We start from the raw sequence: 21,202 nt of genomic DNA, 5'->3' as shown, positions 1-21,202 counted from the left end.
ATAATAAAGTTGAGTTTATGAAAAAGGTGTAGAAAATAGACAACTACATACAAAGATCGTGGAAGCAGTACCAATCCTCTACCACAAACACTTTCACTGTAACACAACCCCTCCACCACCATAACTTGACCACATATACCACCATAACTTCACCACTACCACCACACTTACACTTTTCTACAACCATTGACACCACACCTCATCACTACCGCCTCCACCTTCCCTTTACCATAACGACCAACACAAACACTTCTTTGCCACGACAATCAAACCGCAACATGCAACTCTGGCACGACTACTACTCCTTCACCACCACCCCCATTTAACACCTCATACAGCACCACCCCTCCACTCCTCCACTAATGTCATGACCACCACAATTTCGTTTCCTAAATTAATAAGCCTTGTAAAGCGTACCTTTTGGGCATATTCGGGTGATTAAGCAGTTTTTATGTACATTTGTGATGTAAGGAAAGTCAAATCAAATCTCAAGAACTCATTAAATGTGAAAGAGTACCATAGAACTATGAATGCGAGTAGCAAATAGAACTTAGGATGAGTGGAAGGTGCGTGAAAATTTGTTTTAAGTTATGTGGCTCTAATGATGTTTGAATTGGTCTACGCTCGACGAACTCTTCAATAACCAACATCCAAGAGTTTATATGGTTTGACCACACCATCTTTTAGTACTTTGAGAATCCTCATTATCGATATATAGACGGTCTTTATCCGATTTAAAATGACGGAGATCCGAGCGTTTTACAAGAACAATTCATTTTTGGACTCAGTGAGGGTAAAATAGTCATATATTTTGATGTACAAAAAAAATTGCATCCATACCTATTGGGTTAGAAAGTAGACTTAACAGGCTTCTTAGCGGTTCAAACCTTGCCAAAATCGGACTTCGGTAGTGTCCAGAAGAAGGCCATGAAATTTAAAAAATTCTAAACTTTCAATGCGCCTGAGGAGCATTACTTTGCGCCCCGGGCGCACTACATTGCGCCTGTGGCGCGTAGGAGCTCCACAATTTGTAAAACTTTGCAAGTCTGTTCCCGACATTCCCGAACTCCGATTTTTGCAAAGTTTGAACCGCTAAAAATCTTATCAAGTCTACTTTATAACCCAAATAGTTTGGATGAAATCTTTTTTGTACAAAAAAATATATGACTATTTTACCCTCATTTAGTCAAAAAATAAAATTTTCTTGTAAAATGCTCGCATCTCCTTCCTTTTCAATTGGATAAAGACCTTCATTATATCGATAAAGAGGAGATTCAAAGTACTAAAAGATGAAGGAATAAAACTATACAAATAATAAATTTGAGTTTAGGAAAAATGTGTAGAAAATAGGCAACTACATACAAAGATCGTGGAAGCAGTAACACCCTTGTGCCACAAACACTTTCACTGTAACACAACCCTTCCACCGCCATCACTTGACGACATATACCTCCATAATTTCATCACTACCACCACACTTCCACTCTTCTACCACCATTGATACCACACCTCATCCCTACTGCCTGCGCCTTTCTTTTACCATAACAACCAACACAAACACTTCATTGCCACGACAATCAAACCGTAACATGCAACTCTAGCACGACTACTACTCCTCCACCACCACCACCATTTTAACACATCATAAAGCACCCCCCCTCCATTCCACCACCAATGTCATGACCACCACAATTTCATTACCTAAATTAATAAGCCTTGTAAAGTGTACCTGCTGGGCATATTCGGGTGATTAAGCAGTTTTTGTATGCATTTGTGATGTGAGGGAAGTCAAATCAAATCTCAAGAACTCATAAAATATGAAAGAGTACCATAGAACTGTGAATGTGAGTAGCAGATGGAACTTAGGATTAGTGGAAGGGGCGTGAAAATATGTTTCAATTTATGTGGCTCTAATGATGTTTTAATTGGTGTACTCTCGACCAACTCTTCAAAAAAAAAAACATCCATTAGTTTATATGGTTCAACCCTACAATCTTTTAGTACTTTAAAAATCCTCTTTATCGATATATAGACGGTCTTTATCCGATTTAAAATGACGGAGTTGCGAGCGTTTTACAAGAACAATTCATTTTTGGACTCAGTGAGGGTAAAATAGTAATATATTTTGAAGTACAAAAAAAATTGCAACCATACTAATTGGGTTAGAAAGTAGACTTAACATGCTTTTTAACGGTTCAAACCTTTCCAAAATCGGTGTTCGGTAGTGTCCGAAAGAAGGCACCGAAATTTAAGAAATTCTGAACTTTAACTGCGCCTGAGGAGCATTTCTTTGCGCCCGGGGCGCACTAACATTGCGCCTGAGGCGCCTAGCAGTTCCACAATTTTTATAAAACTTTCCAAGTTTCCTCCCAACATTTCTAAACTCCGATTTTTGCAAGGTTTGAACCGTTAAAAAGCTTGTCAAGTCTACTTTGTAACCAAATTAGTTTGTATGCAATCTTTTTTGTACATAGAAATGTACGACTATTTTACCCTCACTGAGTCAAAAAATAAAATTTTCTTGTAAAACGCTCGCATCTCCTTCCCTTTCAATCGGATATAGACCATCTTTATATCGATAAAGAGGAATTTGAAATTACTAAAAGATGGTGGAACACAACTATACAAATAATAAAGTTGAGTTTATGAAAAATTTGTAGAAAATAGACAACTACACATAGAGATCATGGACGCAGTACCACCCCTGTGCCACAAACACTTTCAAAGTAACACAACCCCTCCACCACCATCACTTGACCACGTATACCACCATAATTTCACCACTACCACCACACTTCCACTCTTCTACCACCATTGATACCACACCTCATCCCTACTGCCTGCGGCTTCCTTTTACCATAACAACCAACACAAACACTTCATTGCCACGGAAATCAAACCGCAATATGCAACTCTAGCACGACAACTACTCCTCCACAACCACCACCATCACCATTTTGACACATCATAAAGCTCCACCCCTCCACTCCACTACCATTGTCATGACCACCACAATTTCGTTTCCTAAATTAATAAGCCTTGTAAAGCGTACCTCTTGGGCAAATTTGGGCGATTAAGCAGTTTTTATGTGCATTTGTGATGCGAGGGAAGTCAAATCAAATCTCAAGAACTCATAAAATATGATAGAGTACCATAGAACTGTGAATGTGAGTAGCAAATGGAACTTGGGATGAGTGGAAGAAGCATGAAAATATGTTTTAAGTTATGTGACTCTAATGATGTTTGTATTGGTCTACTCTCGACGAACTTTTCAAAACCCAACATCCATTGGTTTTTATGGTTTGACCCCACCATCTTTTAGTCCTTTGAGAATCCTCTTTCTTGATATATAGACGGTCTTTATCCGATTTAAAATGACGGAGATACGAGTGTTTTACAAGAACAATTAATTTTTTTGACTCATTGAGGGTAAAATAGTAATATATTTTAAAAAAACAAAAAAAATTGCATCCAAACTAATTGGGTTAGAAAGTAAACTTAACATGCTTTTTAACGGTTCAAACATTTCAAAAATCGGTGTTCGGTAGTGTCCGAAAGAAGCCCGCGATATTTTAGAAATTCTGAACTTTCAATGTGCCTGAGGAGCATTTTTTTGCGCCCGGGGTGCACTACATTGCGCCTGAGGCGCCTAGCAGCTCCACAATTTGTAAAACTTTCCATGTTTTTTCCCGACATTCCTAAACACCGATTTTTGCAAGGTTTGAACCGTTAAAAAGCTTTTCAAGTCTACATTGTAACCCAATTAGTTTGGATGCAATCTTTTTTGTACATAAAAATGTATGACTATTTTACCCTCCCTGAGTCAAAAAATAAAATTTTCTTGTAAAACGCTCGCATTTCCTTCCCTTTCAATCCGATATAGACCTTCTTTATATCCATAAAGAGGAATTTGATATTACTAAAAGTTGGTGGAACACAACTATACGAATAATAAAGTTGAGTTTATGAAAAATGTGTAGAAAATAGAACACTACATACAGAGATCATGGAAGCAGTACCACCCTTGATCCACAAACACTTTCAAAGTAACACAACCCCTCCACCACCATCACTTGACCACGTATACCACCATAATTTAACCACTACCACCACACTTCCACTTTTCTTCCACCATTGATACCACACCTCATCCCTACTGCCTGCGGCTTCCTTTTACCATAACAACCAACACAAACACTTCATTGCCACGGCAATCAAACTGCAATATGCAACTCTAGCATGACTACTACTCCACCACAACCACCACAATCACCATTTTAACACATCATAAAGTTCCACCCCTCCACTCCACCACCAATGTCATGACCACCACAATTTCGTTTCCTAAATTAATAAACCTTGTAAAGCGTACCTATTGGGCATATTCGGGTGATTAAGCAGTTTATATGTGCATTTGTTATGCGTGGGAAGTCAAATCAAATCTCAAGAACTCATAAAATATGATAGAGTACCATAGAATTGTGAATGTGAGTAGCAAATGGAACTTGGGATGAGTGGAAGGGGCGTGAAAATATGTTTTAAGTTATGTGGCTTTAATGATGTTTGTATTGGTCTACTCTCTCGTCGAACTCTTCAAAAACAACATCCATTAGTTTATATGGTTTGACCCCACCATCTTTTAGTACTTTGAGAATCCTCTTTGTTGATATATAGACGGTCTTTATCCGATTGAAAATGACGGAGATGCGAGCGTTTTACAAGAACAATTCATTTTTGGACTCAATGAGGGTAAAATAGTCATATATTTTAATGAACAAAAAAAATTGCATCCATACTATTTGGGTTAGAAAGTAGACTTAACAAGTTTCTTAAAGGTTCAAGCCTTGCCAAAATCAGTGTTCGGTAGTGTTCGGAAGAAGGCCACGAAAATTAAGAAATTCTAAGGCCAGGAAATTTAAGAAATTCGGAACATTCAATGTGTTTGAGGAGCATTTCTTTGCGCCTGGGGCGCACTAACATTGCGCCTGAGGCGCACTAACATTGCGCCTGAGGCGCTTAGGTGCTCCACAATTTGTCAAACTTTGCAAGTTTGTTCCCGACAATTTCGAACTCTGATTTTTGCAAGGTTTGAACCGATAAAAAGCTTGTCAAGTCTACTTTGTAACCCAATTAGTTTGGATACAATCTTTTTTGTACAACAAAATATAGGACTTTTTTACCCTCACAATGTTAAAAAATGAAATTTTCTTGTAAAACGCTCGAATTTCCGTCCTTTTCAATCGGATAAAGACCTTCTTTTTATTGATAAAAAGGATTTTCAAAGTACTAAAAGATGGTGGAATAAACCTATACAAATAATAAAGTTGAGTTTATGAAAAATTTGTAGAAAATAGACAACTACATACAAAGATCGTAGAAGCAGTACCACCCCTGATCCACAAACACTTTCAAAGTAACACAACCCCTCCACCACCATCACTTGACCACATATACCACCATAATTTCACCATTACTACGACACTTCCACTCTTCTACCACCATTGATACCACACCTCATCCCTACCTCCTCGACCTTCCTTTTACCATAACAACCAAAACAAACACTTCATCGCCACGGCAATCAAACCGCAACATACAACTCTAGCACGACTACTACTCCTCCACAACCACCACCATCACCATTTTAACACATCATAAAGCATCACGCCTCCACTCGACCACTAATGTCATGACCACCACAATTTCGTTTCCTAAATGAATAAGCCTTGTAAAGTGTACTCCTTGGGCATATTCAGGTGATTAAGTAGTTTTATGTGCATTTGTGATGTGAGGGAAGTCAAATCAAATCTCAAGAACTTATAAAATATGAAAGAGTACCAAAGAACTGTGAATGTGAGCAGCAAATGGAACTTAGGATGAGTGGAAGGGGCGTGAAAATATGTTTTAATTTATGTGGCTCTAATGATGTTTGAATTGGTCTACTCTAGACCAACTCTACAAAAACAAACATCCGTTAGTTTATATGGTTCAACCCCACCATCTTTTAGTACTTTGAGAATCCTCTTTATCGATATATAGACGGTCTTTATCCGATTTAAAATGACAGAGATGCAAGCGTTTTACAAGAACAATTCATTTTTGGACTCAGTGAGGGTAAAGTAGTCATATATTTTGATGTACAAAAAAAATTGCATCCATACTAATTGGGTTAGAAAGTAGACTTAACAAGCTTCTTAACGGTTCAAACCTTGCCAAAATCGGAGTTCAGTTGTGTCCGGAAAAAGGCCGCTAAATTTAAGAAATTCTGAACTTTCAATGCGCCTGAGGAGCATTTCTTTACGCCCGGAGCGCACTAAATTGCGCCTAAGGCGCCTAGGAGCTTCAAATTTGTAAAACTTTGCAAGTTTGTTCCCGACATTCCCGAACTCCGATTTTTGCAAGGATTGAACCGTTAAAAAGCATGCCAAGTCTACTTTGTTACCCAATTAGTTTGGATGCAATCTTTTTTGTACATAAAAATATATGACTATTTTACCCTCACTATGTAAAAAAATGAATTTTTTTTTGTAAAACGCTTGCATATCCTTCCCTTTCAATCGGATAAAGACCTTCTTTGTAACGATAAAGAGAAATTTCAAAGTACTAAAAGATGGTGGAATACAACTATCCAAATAATAAAAGTTAAGTTTTTGAAAAATGTGCAGAAAATAGACAACTACATACAAAGATCGTGGAAGCAGTACCACCCCTCCACCACCATCACTTGACCACATATAACACCATAATTTCACCACTTCCCCCACACTTCCACTCTTCTACCACCATTGATACCACACCTCATCCTTACTGCCTGCGCCTTCCTTTTACCATAACAACCAAGACCAACACTTCATCGCCATAGCAATCAAACCGCAACATGCAACTCTAGCACGAGTACTACTCCTCCACCACCACCACCATTTTAACACAACATTAAACACCACCCGTCCACTCCACCACCAATGTCATGACCACCACAATTTCATTTCCTGAATTAATAAGCCTTGTAAAGCATAGCTCTTGGCCATATTCGGGTGATTAAGCAGTTTTTATGTGCATTTGTGATGTGAGGGAAGTCAAATCAAATCTCAAGAACTCATAAAATATGAAAGTGTACCATAGAACTGTGAATGTGAGTAACAAATGGAACTTAGGATGAGTGGAAGGGGCGTGAAAATATGTTTCAATTTATGTGGCTCTAATGAGGTTTGAATTGGTCTACTGTCGACCAACTCTTCGAACACAAACATCCATTAGTTTATATGGTTTGACCCCACCATCTTTTAGTACTTTGAGGATCCTCTTTATCGATATAAACAAGTTTCTTAACGGTTCAAACCTTTCCAAAATCTGAGTTCAGTATTGTCCGGAAGAAGGCCGCGAAATTTAAGAAATTCTAAACTTTCAATGCGCATGAGGCGCATTTCTTTGCGCCTGGGGCGCACTACAATGCGCCTAGGAGCTCCACAATTTTTCAAACTTTGCAAGTTTGTTCCCAACAGTCCCGAACTCCGAGTTTTGCAAGGTTTGAACCGTTAAAAGGCTTGTCAAGTCTACTTTGTAACCCAATTAGTTTGGATGCAATCTTTTTTGTATGACAAAATATAGGACTATTTTACCACCATTGATACCACACCTCATCACTACCGCCTTCGCTTTCCCTTTACCAAAACGACTAACACAAATACTTCCTCACCACGACAATCAAACCGCACATGCAACTCTGGCACGACAACTACTCATTCACCACCACCGCAATTTTAACACCTCATAAAGCACCAACCCTCCACTCCACCACCAATGTCATGACCACCACAATTTCATTTCCTAAATTAATAAGCCTTGTAAAGCGTAGCTCTTGGGCATATTCGGGTGATTAAGCAGTTTTTATGTGCATTTGTAATGTGAGGGAAGTCAAATAAAATCTCAAGAGCACATAAAATATGAAAGAGTACCCTAGAACTGTGAATGTGTGTAGCAATTGGAACTTTGGATGAGTGGAAGGCGCGTGAAAATATGTTTTAACTTATGTGGCTCTAATGATGTTTGAATTGGTCAGCTGTTGACCAACTCTTCAAAAGCCAACATCCAATAGTTTATATGGTTTGACACCACCATCTTTCAGTACTTTGAGAATCCTCTTTATCGATATATAGACGGCCTTTATCTGATTTAAAATGACGGAGATGTGAGCGTTTTACAAGAACAATTCATTTTTGGAGTTCGGTAGTGTCCGGAAGAAAGCCGCGAAATTTAAGAAATTCTGAACTTTCTATGCGCCTGAGGAACATTTCTTTGCGCTCGGGGCGCACTAACATTGCGCCTGAGGCGCCAATGAGCTCCACAATTTGTTAAACTTTGCAAGTTTGTTCCCGACATTTTCGAACTCCAATTTTTGCAAGGTTTGAACCGTTAAAAAGCTTGTCAAGTCTACTTTGTAACCTTATTAGTTTGGATGCAATCTTTTTTTAACAAAAAAAATATAGTACTCATTTACCCTTACTGAGTCAAAAAATGAAATTTTCTTGTAAAATGCTCCCATATCCGTCCTTTTAAATCCGATAAAGACCTTTTTTATATCAATAAAGATAATTTTAAAAGTACTAAAAGATGGTGAAATACAGCTATACAAATAATAAAGTTGAGTTTATGAAAAATGTGTAGAAAATATACAAATACATACAAAGATAGTGAGCAGTACCAACCCTCTGCCACAAACACTGTCATTGTAACACAACCCCTCCACGACCATCACTTGACCACATATACCACCATAACTTCACCACTACCACCACACTTCCACTCTTCTACCACCATTGATACCACACCTCATCACTACCGCCTCCGCCTTCCCTTTACCATAACAACCAACACAAACACTTCCTTGCCACGACAATCAAACCGCAACATGCAACTTTGGCACGACTACTTCTCCTTCACCACCACGGCATTTTAACACCTCATAAAGCACCATCCCTCCACTCCACCACCAATGTCATGACCACCACAATTTCGTTTCCTAAATTAATAAGCTTTGAAAAGAGTACCTATTGGGCATATTCGGGTGATTAAGCAGTTTTTATGTACATTTGTGATGTGATGGAAGTCAAATCAAATCTCAAGAACTCATAAAATATGAAAGAGTACCATAGAACTGTGAATGTGAGTAGCAAATGGAACTTAGGATGAGTAGAAGGTGCGTGAAAATATGTTTTAACTTATGTGGCTCTAATAATGTTTGAATTGGTCTGCTCTTGACCAATTCTTCAAAAATCAACATCCATTAGGTTATATGGTTTGACCCCACCATCTTTTAGTACTTTAGAATCCACTTTATCGATATAAAGAAGGTATTTATCCGATTTAAAATGACGGAGATGCGAGCGTTTTACAAGAACAATTCATTTTTGGAGTCAGTGAGGGTAAATTAGTCATATATTTTGATGTACAAAAAAAGTTGCATCCATACTAATTGGGTTAGAATGTACACTTAACAAGCTTTTTAACGGTTCAATCGTTGCCAAAATGGGAGTTCAGTAGAGTTCGGAAGAAGGCCGCGAAATTCAAGAAATTCTAAACATTCAATGCGCCTGAGGCGCATTTATTTGCGCCCGGGGCGCACTAACATAGTGCCTGAGGAGCCTATGAGCTCCACAATTTGTCAAACTTTGGAAGTTTATTCCCAACATTCCCGAACTCTAATTTTTGCAAGGTTTGAACCGTTAAAAAGCTTGTCAAGTCTACTTTGTAACCCAATTAGTTTGGATGCAATTTTCTTTGTACATCAAAATATACGACCATTTTACCCTCACTGAGTCAAAAAATAAAATTTTCTTGTCAAACGCTTTTTTCTCCGTCCTTTTAAATCAGATAAAGACCTTCTTTATATCGATAAAGAGGATTTTCAAAGTACTAAAATTTGGTGGAATAGAACCGTACAAATAACATAGTTGAGTTCATAAAAATGTGTAAAAAATAAAAAACTACATACAAAGATCGCGGAAGCATAACCACCCCTCGGCGACAAACACTTTCACTGTAACACAACCCCTCCGCCACCATAACTTGACAACATACACCGCCATAACTTCACCACTACCACCACACTTTCACTCTTTTACCACCATTGACACCACACCTCATCCCTACCGCCTCCGCCTTCCTTTTACCATATCAACCAACACAAACAATTCATCGCCACGACAATAAAACCGCAACTCTAGAATGACCACTACTCCTCCACCACCACCACCATTTTAACACATCATAAACCACCACCCCTCCACTCCACCACAAATGTCATGACCACCAAAATTTCGTTTCCCAAATTAATAAGCCTTGTAAAGCATACATCTTGGGCATATTTAGGTGATTAAGCAGTTTTTATGTGCATTTGTGATGCGAGGAAAGTGAAATCAAATCTCAAGAACTCATAAAATATGAAAGGATACCATAGAACTGTGAATGTGAGTAGCAAATGGAACTTAGGATGAGTGGAAGGGGTGTGAAAAGATGTTTTAACTGATGTGGCTCTAATGATGTTTGAATTGGTCAACTCTCGACCAACTCTTCAAAAACCAACACCCATTAGTTTATATGGTTTGACCCCACCATCTTTTAGTACTTTGAGAATCCTATTTATCGATACATAGATGGTCTTTAGCCGATTTAAAATGACGGAGATGCGAACATTTTTACAAGAACAATTCATTTTGGACTCAGTGATGGCAAAATAGTCATATAGTTTGATGTACAAAAAAAATTGCATCCAAACTAATTGGGTTAGAATGTAGATTTAACAAGCTTTTTAATGGTTCAAACCTTGCCAAATTCGGAGTTCGGTAGTGTCCGAAAGAAGGCTGCGATATTTAAGAAATTCTGAGCTTTCAATGCGCCTGACGCGCATTTCTTTGGGCCCGGGGCGCACTACATTGCGCCTGAGGCGCCTAGGAGCTCTACAATTTGTCAAACTTTGCAAGTTTGTACCCAACATTCCCGAACTCTGATTTTTGCAATGTTTGAGCGGATAAATAGCTTGTCAAGTCTACTTTATAACCCTATTACTTTGGATGCAATCTTTTTTGTCCGTCAAAATATATGACTATTTTACCCTCACTGATCCAAAAAATCAAATTTTCTTGTAAAATGCTCGCATCTCCATCATATTCCATTGGATTAAGACCTTCTTTATATCGATAAAGAGGATTTTCAAAGTACTAAAAGATAGTGGAATACATCTATATAAATAATGAAGTTGAGTTGATGAAAAATGTGTAGAAAATAGACAACTACATACAAAGATCGTGGAAGCAGAAAAACCCATCTTGCAAAAACACTGTCACTATGACACAACCCCTCCACCACCATCACTTGACCACATATACCGCCATAACTTCACCACTACCACCACACTTCCACTCTTCTACCACCATTGACACCACACCTCATCCCTACCGCCTCCACTTTCCTTTTACCATAACAACCAACACAAATACTTCATCCCCAAGACAATCAAACCGCAACATGCACCTCTAGAACGACTACTACTCCTCCACCACCACCACCATTTTAACACATCTTAAAGCACCACCCCTCCACTCCACCACCAATGTCATGACCACCACAATTTCGTTTCCTAAATTAATAAGCCTTGTAAAGTGTACCTTTTAGGCATATTCGGGTGATTAGGCAGTTTTTATGTGCATTTGTGATATGAGGGAAGTCAAATCAAATCTCAAGAACTCATGAAATGTGAAAGAGTACTATAGAACTGTGAATGCGAGTAGAAAATGGAACTTAGGATGAGTGGAAGGGGTGTGAAAAAATGTTTTAACTTAAGTGGCTCTAATGATGTTTGAATTTGTCTACTATCGACCAACTCTTCAACTAATATGGTTTCACCCCACCATCTTTTAGTACTTTGAGAATCCTCTTTATCAATTTTTAGACAGTCTTTATCCGATTTAAAATGACGGAGATGCGAGCGTTTTACAAGAACAAATCATTTTTGGACAAAGTGAGGGTAAAATAGTCATATATTTTGATGTACAAATTTTTTTTTATCCATACTAATTGGGTTAGAAAGTAGAATTAACAAGCTTCTTAACTCTTCAAACCTTCCCAAAATTGGAGTTTGGTAGTGTCCGGAAGAAGGCTGCGAAATTTAAGAAATTCTGAACTTTCAATGCGCCTGAGGAGCATTTCTTTGCACCCGGGGAGCACTACATTGCGCTTGAGGCGCCTAGGAGCTCCACAATTTGTCCAACTTTGCAATTTTTTTGCCAACATTCCCGATCTCCGATTTTTGCAGGGTTTGAACCGTTAAAAAACTTGTCAAGTCTACTTTGGAACCTATGCAAATAATAAAGGTGAGTTTATGAAAAATGTGTAGAAAATAGACAACTACAAACAAAGATCGTAGAAGCAGTACAACCCCTCTGCCACAAACACTTTGAATGTAACACAACCCCTAAACCACCATCACTTGACCTAATATACAACCATAACTTCACCACTTCCACCACACTTCCACTCTTCTACCACCATTGACACCGCACCTCATCCCTACCGCCTCCGCTTTTCTTTTACCATAACAACCAACACAAACACTTCATCGCCACGGCAATCAAACCGCAACATGCAACTTTAGCACGACTACTACTCCTCCACAACCACCACCATCACCATTTTAACACATCATAAAGCACCAGCCCTCCACTCCACCACCAATGTCATGACCACCACAATTTCGTTTCCTATATTAAAAAACCCTGTAAAGCGTACTTCTTGGGCATATTCGGGTGATTAAGCAGTTTTTATGTGCATTTGTGATGTGAGGGAAGTCAAATCAAATCTCAAGAACTCATAAAATATGAAAGAGTACCGTAGAACTGTGAATGTGAGTTGCAAATGGAACTTAGGATGAGTGGAAGGGGCGTCAAATTATGTTTCAATTTATGTGGCTCTAATGATGTTTGAATTGGTATACTCTCGACCAACTCTTCAAAAACAAACATCCATTAGTTTATATGGTTCTACCCCACCTTCTTTTAGTACTTTGAGAATCCTCTTTATTGATATATAGATGGTCTTTATATGATTTAAAATGAAGGAGTTGTGAGCATTTTACAAGAACAATTAATTTTTTGGACTCAGTGAGGGTAAAGTAATGTATTTTAAGAAAACAAAAAAAATTGCATCCAAACTAATTGCGTTAGAAAGTAGAGTTAACATGTTTTTAACGGTTCAAACATTTCCAAAATCGGTGTTCGGTAGTGTCCGAAAGAAGCCCGCAATATTTTAAAAATTCTGAACTTTCAATGCGCCTGAGGAGAATTTTTTTGCGCCCGGGGTGCAGTACATTGCGCCTGAGGCGCCTAGCAGCTCCACAATTTGTAAAACTTTCCAAGTTTTTTCCCGACATTCCTTAAAACCGATTTTTGCATGGTTTGAACCGTTAAAAAGCTTGTCAAGTCTACTTTGTAACTCAATTAGTTTGGATGCAATCTTTTTTGTACATAAAAATTTATGACTATTTTACCCTCCCTGAGTCAAAAAATAACATTTTCTTGTAAAACGCTCGCATTTCCTTCCCTTTTAATCGGATATAGACCTTCTTTATATCGATAAAGAGGAATTTGAAATTACTAAAAGTTGGTGGAACACAACTATACAAATAATAAAGTTGAGTTTATGAAAAATGTGTAGAAAATAGACAACTACATACAGAGATCATGGAAGCAGAACCACCCTTGATCCACAAACACTTTCAAAGTAACACAACCCCTCCACCACCATCACTTGACCACATATACCACCATAATTTAACCACTACCACCACACTTCCACTTTTCTTCCACCATTGATACCACACCTCATTCCTACTGCCTGCGGCTTCCTTTTACCATAACAACCAACACAAACACTTCATTGGCACGACAATCAAACCGCAATATGCAACTCTAGCATGACTACTACTCCTCCACAACTACCACAATCACCATTTTAACACATCATAAAGCTCCACCCCTCCACTCCACCACCAATGTCATGACAACCACAATTTCGTTTCCTAAATTAATAAGCCTTGTAAAGCGTACCTCTTGGGCATATTCGGGTGATTAAGCAATTTATATGTGCATTTGTTTATGCGAGGGAAGTCAAATCAAATCTCAAGAACTCATAAAATATGATAGAGTACCATAGAATTGTGAATGTGAGTCGCAAATGGAACTTGGGATGAGTGGAAGGGGCGTGAAAATATGTTATAAGTTATGTGGCTTTAATGATGTTTGTATTGGTCTACTCTCTCGTCGAACTCTTCAAAAACCAACATCCATTAGTTTATATGGTTTGACCCCACCATCTTTTAGTGCTTTGAGAATCCTCTTTGTTGATATATAGACGGTCTTTATCCGATTGAAAATGACAAAGATGCGAGCGTTTTACAAGAACAATTCATTTTTGGACTCAGTGAGGGTAAAATAGTAATATATTTTAATGAACAAAAAAAATTGCATCCATACTATTTGGGTTAGAAAGTAGACTTAACAAGTTTCTTAAAGTTTCAAACCTTGCCAAATCGGTGTTCGGTAGTGTTCGGAAGAAGGCCACGAAATTTAAGAAATTCTGAACATTCAATGTGTTTGAGGAGCATTTCTTTGCGCCCGGGGCGCACTAACATTGCGCCTGAGGCGCCTAGGTGCTCCACAATTTGTCAAACTTTGCAAGTTTGTTCCCGACAATTTCGAATTCTAATTTTTCCAAGGTTTGAACCGATAAAAAGTTTGTCAAGTCTACTTTGTAACCCAATTAGTTTGGATGCAATCTATTTTGTACAAAAAAATATAGGACTTTTTTACCCTCACAGAGTCAAAAAATGAAATTTTCTTGTAAAACGCTCGAATCTCCGTCCTTTTCAATCGGATAAAGACCTTTTTTTTTATTGATAAAAAGGATTTTCAAAGTACTAAAAGATGGTGGAATAAACCTATACAAATAATAAAGTTGAGTTTATGAAAAATTTGTAGAAAATAGACAACTACATACAGAGATCGTAGAAGCAGTACCACCCCTGATCCACAAACACTTTCAAAGTAACACAACCCCTCCACCACCATCACTTGACCAAATATACCACCATAATTTCACCATTACTACGACACTTCCACTCTTCTTCCACCATTGATACCACACCTCATCCCTACTGCCTCCGGCTTCCTTTTACCATAACAACCAACACAAACACTTCATTGCCACGGCAATCAAACCGCAATATGCAACTATAGCATGACTACTACTCCTCCACAACCACCACAATCACCATTTTAACACATCATAAAGCTCCACCCCTCCACTCCAACACCAATGTCATGACCACCACAATTTCGTTTCCTAAATTAATAAGCATTGTAAAGCGTACCTCTGGGGCATATTCGGGTGATTAAGCAGTTGATATGTGCATTTGTTTTGCGAGGGAAGTCAAATCAAATCTCAAGAACTCATAAAATATGATAGAGTACCATAGAATTGTGAATGTGAGTCGCAAGTGGAACTTGGGATGAGTGGAAGGGGCGTGAGAATATGTTATAAGTTATGTGGCTTTATTGATGTTTGTATTGGTCTACTCTCTCGTCAAACTCTTCAAAAACCAACATCCATTAGTTTATATGGTTTGACCCAACCATCTTTTAGTACTTTGAGAATCCTCTTTGTTGATATATAGACGGACTTTATCCGATTGAAAATGACAGAGATGCGAGCGTTTTACAAGAACAATTCATTTTTGGACTCAGTGAGGGTAAAATAGTCATATATTTTAATGAAAAAAAAAATTGCATCCATACTATTTGGGTTAGAAAGTAGACTTAACAAGTTTCTTAAAGGTTCAAACTTTGCCAAATTGGTGTTCGGTAGTGTTCGGAAGAAGGCCACGAAATTTTAAAAATTCTGAACATTCAATGTGTTTGAGGAGCATTTCTTTGCGCCCGGGGCGCACTAACTTTGCGCCTGAGGCGCCTAGGTGCTCCACAATTTGTCAAACTTTGCAAGTTTGTTCCCGACAATTTCGAATTCTAATTTTTCCAAGGTTTGAACTGATAAAAAGTTTGTCAAGTCTACTTTGTAACCCAATTAGTTTGGATGCAATCTATTTTGTACAAAAAAATATAGGACTTTTTTACCCTCACAGAGTCAAAAAATGAAATTTTCTTGTAAAACGCTCGAATCTCCGTCCTTTTCAATCGGATAAAGACCTTTTTTTTTTTATAGAGAAAAAGGATTTTCAAAGTACTAAAAGATGGTGGAATAAACCTATACAAATAATAAAGTTGAGTTTATGAAAAATTTGTAGAAAATAGATAACTACATACAAAGATCGTAGAAGCAGTACCACCCCTGATCCACAAACACTTTCAAAGTAACACAACCCCTCCACCACCATCACTTGACCACATATACCACCATAATTTCACCATTACTACGACACTTCCACTCTTCTACCAGCTTTGATACCACACCTCATCCCTACTGCCTCCGGCTTCCTTTTACCATAACAACCAACAAAAACACTTCATTGCCACGGCAATCAAAACGCAATATGCAACTATAGCATGACTACTACTCCTCCACAACCACCACAATCACCATTTTAACACATCATAAAGCTCCACCCCTCCACTCCAACACCAATGTCATGACCACCACAATTTCGTTTCCTAAATTAATAAGCATTGTAAAGCGTACCTCTGGGGCATATTCCGGAGATTAAGCAGTTTATATGTGCATTTGTGATGTGAGGGAAGTCAAATCAAATCTCAAGAACTCATAAAATATGATAGAGTACCATAGAATTGTGAATGTGAGTAGCAAATGGAACTTGGGATGAGTGGAAGGGGCGTGAAAATATGTTATAAGTTATGTGGCTTTAATGATGTTTGTATTGGTCTACTCTCGACGAACTCTTCAAAACCCAACATCCATTAGTTTATATGGTTTTACCCCACCATCTTTTAGTACTTTGAGAATGCTCTTTGTTGATATATAGACGGTCTTTATCCGATTTAAAATGACGGAGATGCGATCGTTTTACAAGAACAATTCATTTTTGGACTCAGTGAGGGTAAAATAGTCATATATTTTAATGAACAAAAAAAATTGCATACATACTAATTGGGTTATAAAGTATACTTAACAAGCTTCATAACGGTTCAAACCCTGCCAAAATCGGAGCTCGGTAGTGTCCGGAAGAAGGCCAGGAAATTTAAGAAATTATGAACTTTCAATGCGCCTTAGAAGCAATTCTTTGCGCCCGGGGCGCACTAACATTGCGCCTGAGGCGCCTAGGAGCTCCACAATTTCTCAAACTTTGCAAGTTCGTTCCCGACATTTCCGAACTCCGATTTTTGCAAGGTTTGAACCGATAAAAAGCTTGTCAAGTCTACTTTGTAACCCAATTAGTTTGGATGCAATCTTTTTTGTACATCAAAATATTGGACTTTTCTACCCTCACAGAGTCAAAAAATGAAATTTTCTTGTAAAACGCTCGAATATCTGTCCTTTTCAATCGGATAAAGACCTTCTTTTTATCGATAAAAAGGATTTTCAAAGTACTAAAAGATGGTGGAGAAAAACCTATACAAATAATAAAGGTGAGTTTTTAAAAAATGTGTAGAAAATAGACAACTACATACAAAGATCATAGAAGCAGTACAACCCCTCTGCCCAAACACTTTGACTGTAACACAACCCCTAAACCACTAGTACTTGACCACATATACAACCATAACTTCACCACTACCACCACACTTCCACTCTTCTACCACCATTGACACCGCACCTCATACCTACCGCCTCCGCTTTTCTTTTACCATAACAACCAACACAAACACTTCATCGCCACGGCAATCAAACCGCAACATGCAAATTTAGCACGACTACTACTCCTCCACAACCACCACCGTCACCATTTTATTACATCATAAAGCACCACCCCTCCACTCCACCACCAATGTCATGACCACCACAATTTCGTTTCCTAAATTAAAAAACCTTGTAAAGCGTACTTCTTGGGCATATTCGGGTGATTAAGCAGTTTTTATGTGCATTTGGGATGTGAGGGAAGTCAAATCAAATCTCAAGAACTCATAAAATATGAAAGAGTTTCGTAGAACTGTGAATGTGAGTAGCAAATGGAACTTAGGATGAGTGGAAGGGGCGTGAAAATATGTTTCAATTTATGTGGCTCTAATGATGTTTTAATTGGTATACTCTCGACCAACGCTTCAAAAACAAACATCCGTTAGTTTATATGGTTCTACCCCACCTTCTTTTAGTACTTTGAGAATCCTCTTTATCGATATATGGATGGTCTTTATACGATTTAAAATGACGAAGTTGCGAGCGTTTTACAAGAACAATTAATTTTTTGGACTCAGTGAGGGTAAAATAGTAATATATTTTAAAAAAACAAAAAAAATTGCACCCAAACTAATTGTGTTAGAAAGTAGACTTAATATGCTTTTTAACGGTTCAAACATTTTTAAAATCGGTGTTCGGTAGTGTCCGAAAGAAGCCCGCGATATTTTAGAAATTCTGAACTTTCAATGAGCCTGAGGAGCCTTTCTTTGCGCCCTGGGTGCTCTACATTGCGCCTTAGGGGCCTAGCAGCTCCACAATTTGTAAAACTTTCCAAATTTTTTCCCGACATTCCTAAACACCGATTTTTGCAAGGTTTGAACCGTTAAAAAGCTTGTCAAGTCTATTTTGTAACCCAATTTGTTTGGATGCAATCTTTTTTGTATATAAAAATGTATGACTATTTTACCTTCCCTGAGTCAAAAAATAAAATTTTCTTGTAAAACGCTCTCATTTCCTTCCCTTTCAATCAGATAAAGACCTTCTACATATCGATAAAGAGGAATTTGAAATTACTAAAAGATGGTGGAACACAACTATACAAATAATAAAGTTGAGTTTATGAAAAATGTGTAGAAAATAGACAACTATATACAGAGATCATGGAAGCAGTACCACCCTTGATCCACAAACACTTTCAAAGTAACACAACCCCTCCACCACCATCACTTGACCACATATACCACCATAATTTAACCACTACCACCACACTTCCACTTTTCTTCCACCATGGATACCACACCTCATCCCTACTGCCTGCGGCTTCCTTTTACCATAACAACCAACATAAACACTTCATTGCCACGGCAATCAAACCGCAATATGCAACTCTAGCATGACTACAACTCCTCCACAATAACCACCATCACCATTTTAACACATCATAAAGCTCCACCCCTCCACTCCACCACCATTGTCATGACAACCACAATTTCGTTTCCTAAATTAATAAGCCCTGTAAAACGTACCTCTTGGGCATATTCAGGTGATTAAGCAGTTTTTATGTGCATTTGTTATGTGAGGGAAGTCAAATCAAATCTCAAGAACTCATCAAATATGATAGAGTACCATAGACTTGTGAATGTGAGTAGCAAATGGAACTTGGGATGAGTGGAAGGGGCGTGAAAATATGTTTTAAGTTATGTGGCTTTAATGATGTTTGTATCGGTCTACTCTCTCGTCGAACTCTTCAAAAACCAACATCCATTAGTTTATATGGTTTGACCCCATCATCTTTTAGTACTTTGAGAATTCTCTTTGTTGATATATAGACTGTCTTTATCCGATTTTAAATGACGGAGATGCGAGCGTTTTACAAGAACAATTCATTTTTGGACTCAGTGAGGGTAAAATAGTCATATATTATTATGAACTAAAGAAATTGCATCCATACTAATTGGGTTAGAAAGTAGACTTACCAAGCTTCTTAACGGTTCAAACCTTGCCAAAATCGGAGTTCGGTAGTGTCCGAAAGAAGGCCACGAAATTTAAGAAATTTTGAACTTTCAATGCGCCTGAGGAGCATTTCTTTACGCCTGAGGCGCCTAGGAGCTCCACAATTTGTCAAACTTTGCAAGTTTCTTTCCGACATTCCCGAACTTCTATTTTCGCAAGGTTTGAACCGTTAAAAAGCTTGTCAAGTCTACTTTGTAACGCAATTAGTTTGGATGCAATATTTTTTGTACAACAAAATATAGGACTATATTACCCTCACTGAGTCAAAAAATCAAATTTTCTTGTAAAATGTTTGAATCTCCGTCCTTTTCAATCGGATAAAGACCTTCTTTATATAGATAAAGAGGATTTTCAAAGTACTAAAATATGGTGGAATAAACCTATACAAATAATAAAGTTGAGTTTATGAAAATGTGTAGAAAATAGACAACTATATATAGAGATCGTTGAAGCAGTACCACTCCTCTGCCACAAACACTTTGACTGTAACACAACCCCTCCACCACCATCACTTGACCAAATATTCAAGCATAACTTCACCACTACCACCACACTACCACTCTTCTACCACCATTGACACCACACCTCATCCCCACCGCCTCCGCCTTCCTTTTACCATAACAACCAACACAAACACGTCATTGTCACGGCAACCAAACCGCAATATGCAACTCTAGCACGACTACTACTCTTCCACAACCAAAACAATCACCATTTTAACACATCATAAAGCACCACCCCTCCACTCCACCACCAATGTCATGACCACCAAAATTTCGTTTCCTAAATTAATATGCCATGCAAAGTGTACTTCTTGGGCATATTCGGGTGGTTAAGCAGTTTTTATGTACATTTGTGATGTGAGGGAAGTCAAATCAAATCTCAAGAACTCACAAAATAAGAAAAAGTACCGTAGAACTGCGAATGTGAGTAGCAAATGGAACTTAGGATGAGTGGAAGGGGCGTGAAAATATGTTTCAATTTATGTGACTCTAATGATGTTTGAATTGGTCGACTCTCGACAAACTCTTCAAAAACAAACATCCGTTAGTTTATATGGCTCAACCCCACCATCTTTTAGTACTTTGAGAATCCTCTTTATCGATATATAGACCGTCTTTATCCGATTTAAAATGACGGAGATGCGAGTGTTTCACAAGAACAATTCATTTTTGGACTCAGTGAGGGTAAAATAGTAATATATTTTTATGTACAAAAAAAAATGCATCCATACTAATTTGGTTAGAAAGTAGACTTAATAAGCTTCTTAACGGTTCAAACCTTGCCAAAATCGGAGTTCGGTAGTGTCCAGAAGAATGCTGCGAAATTTAAG

This window comes from Rhododendron vialii, chromosome 7a (genome assembly GCF_030253575.1).
Source record: "Rhododendron vialii isolate Sample 1 chromosome 7a, ASM3025357v1".
Lineage (NCBI taxonomy): Eukaryota > Viridiplantae > Streptophyta > Magnoliopsida > Ericales > Ericaceae > Rhododendron > Rhododendron vialii.
This window is presented reverse-complemented; position numbering follows the sequence as displayed.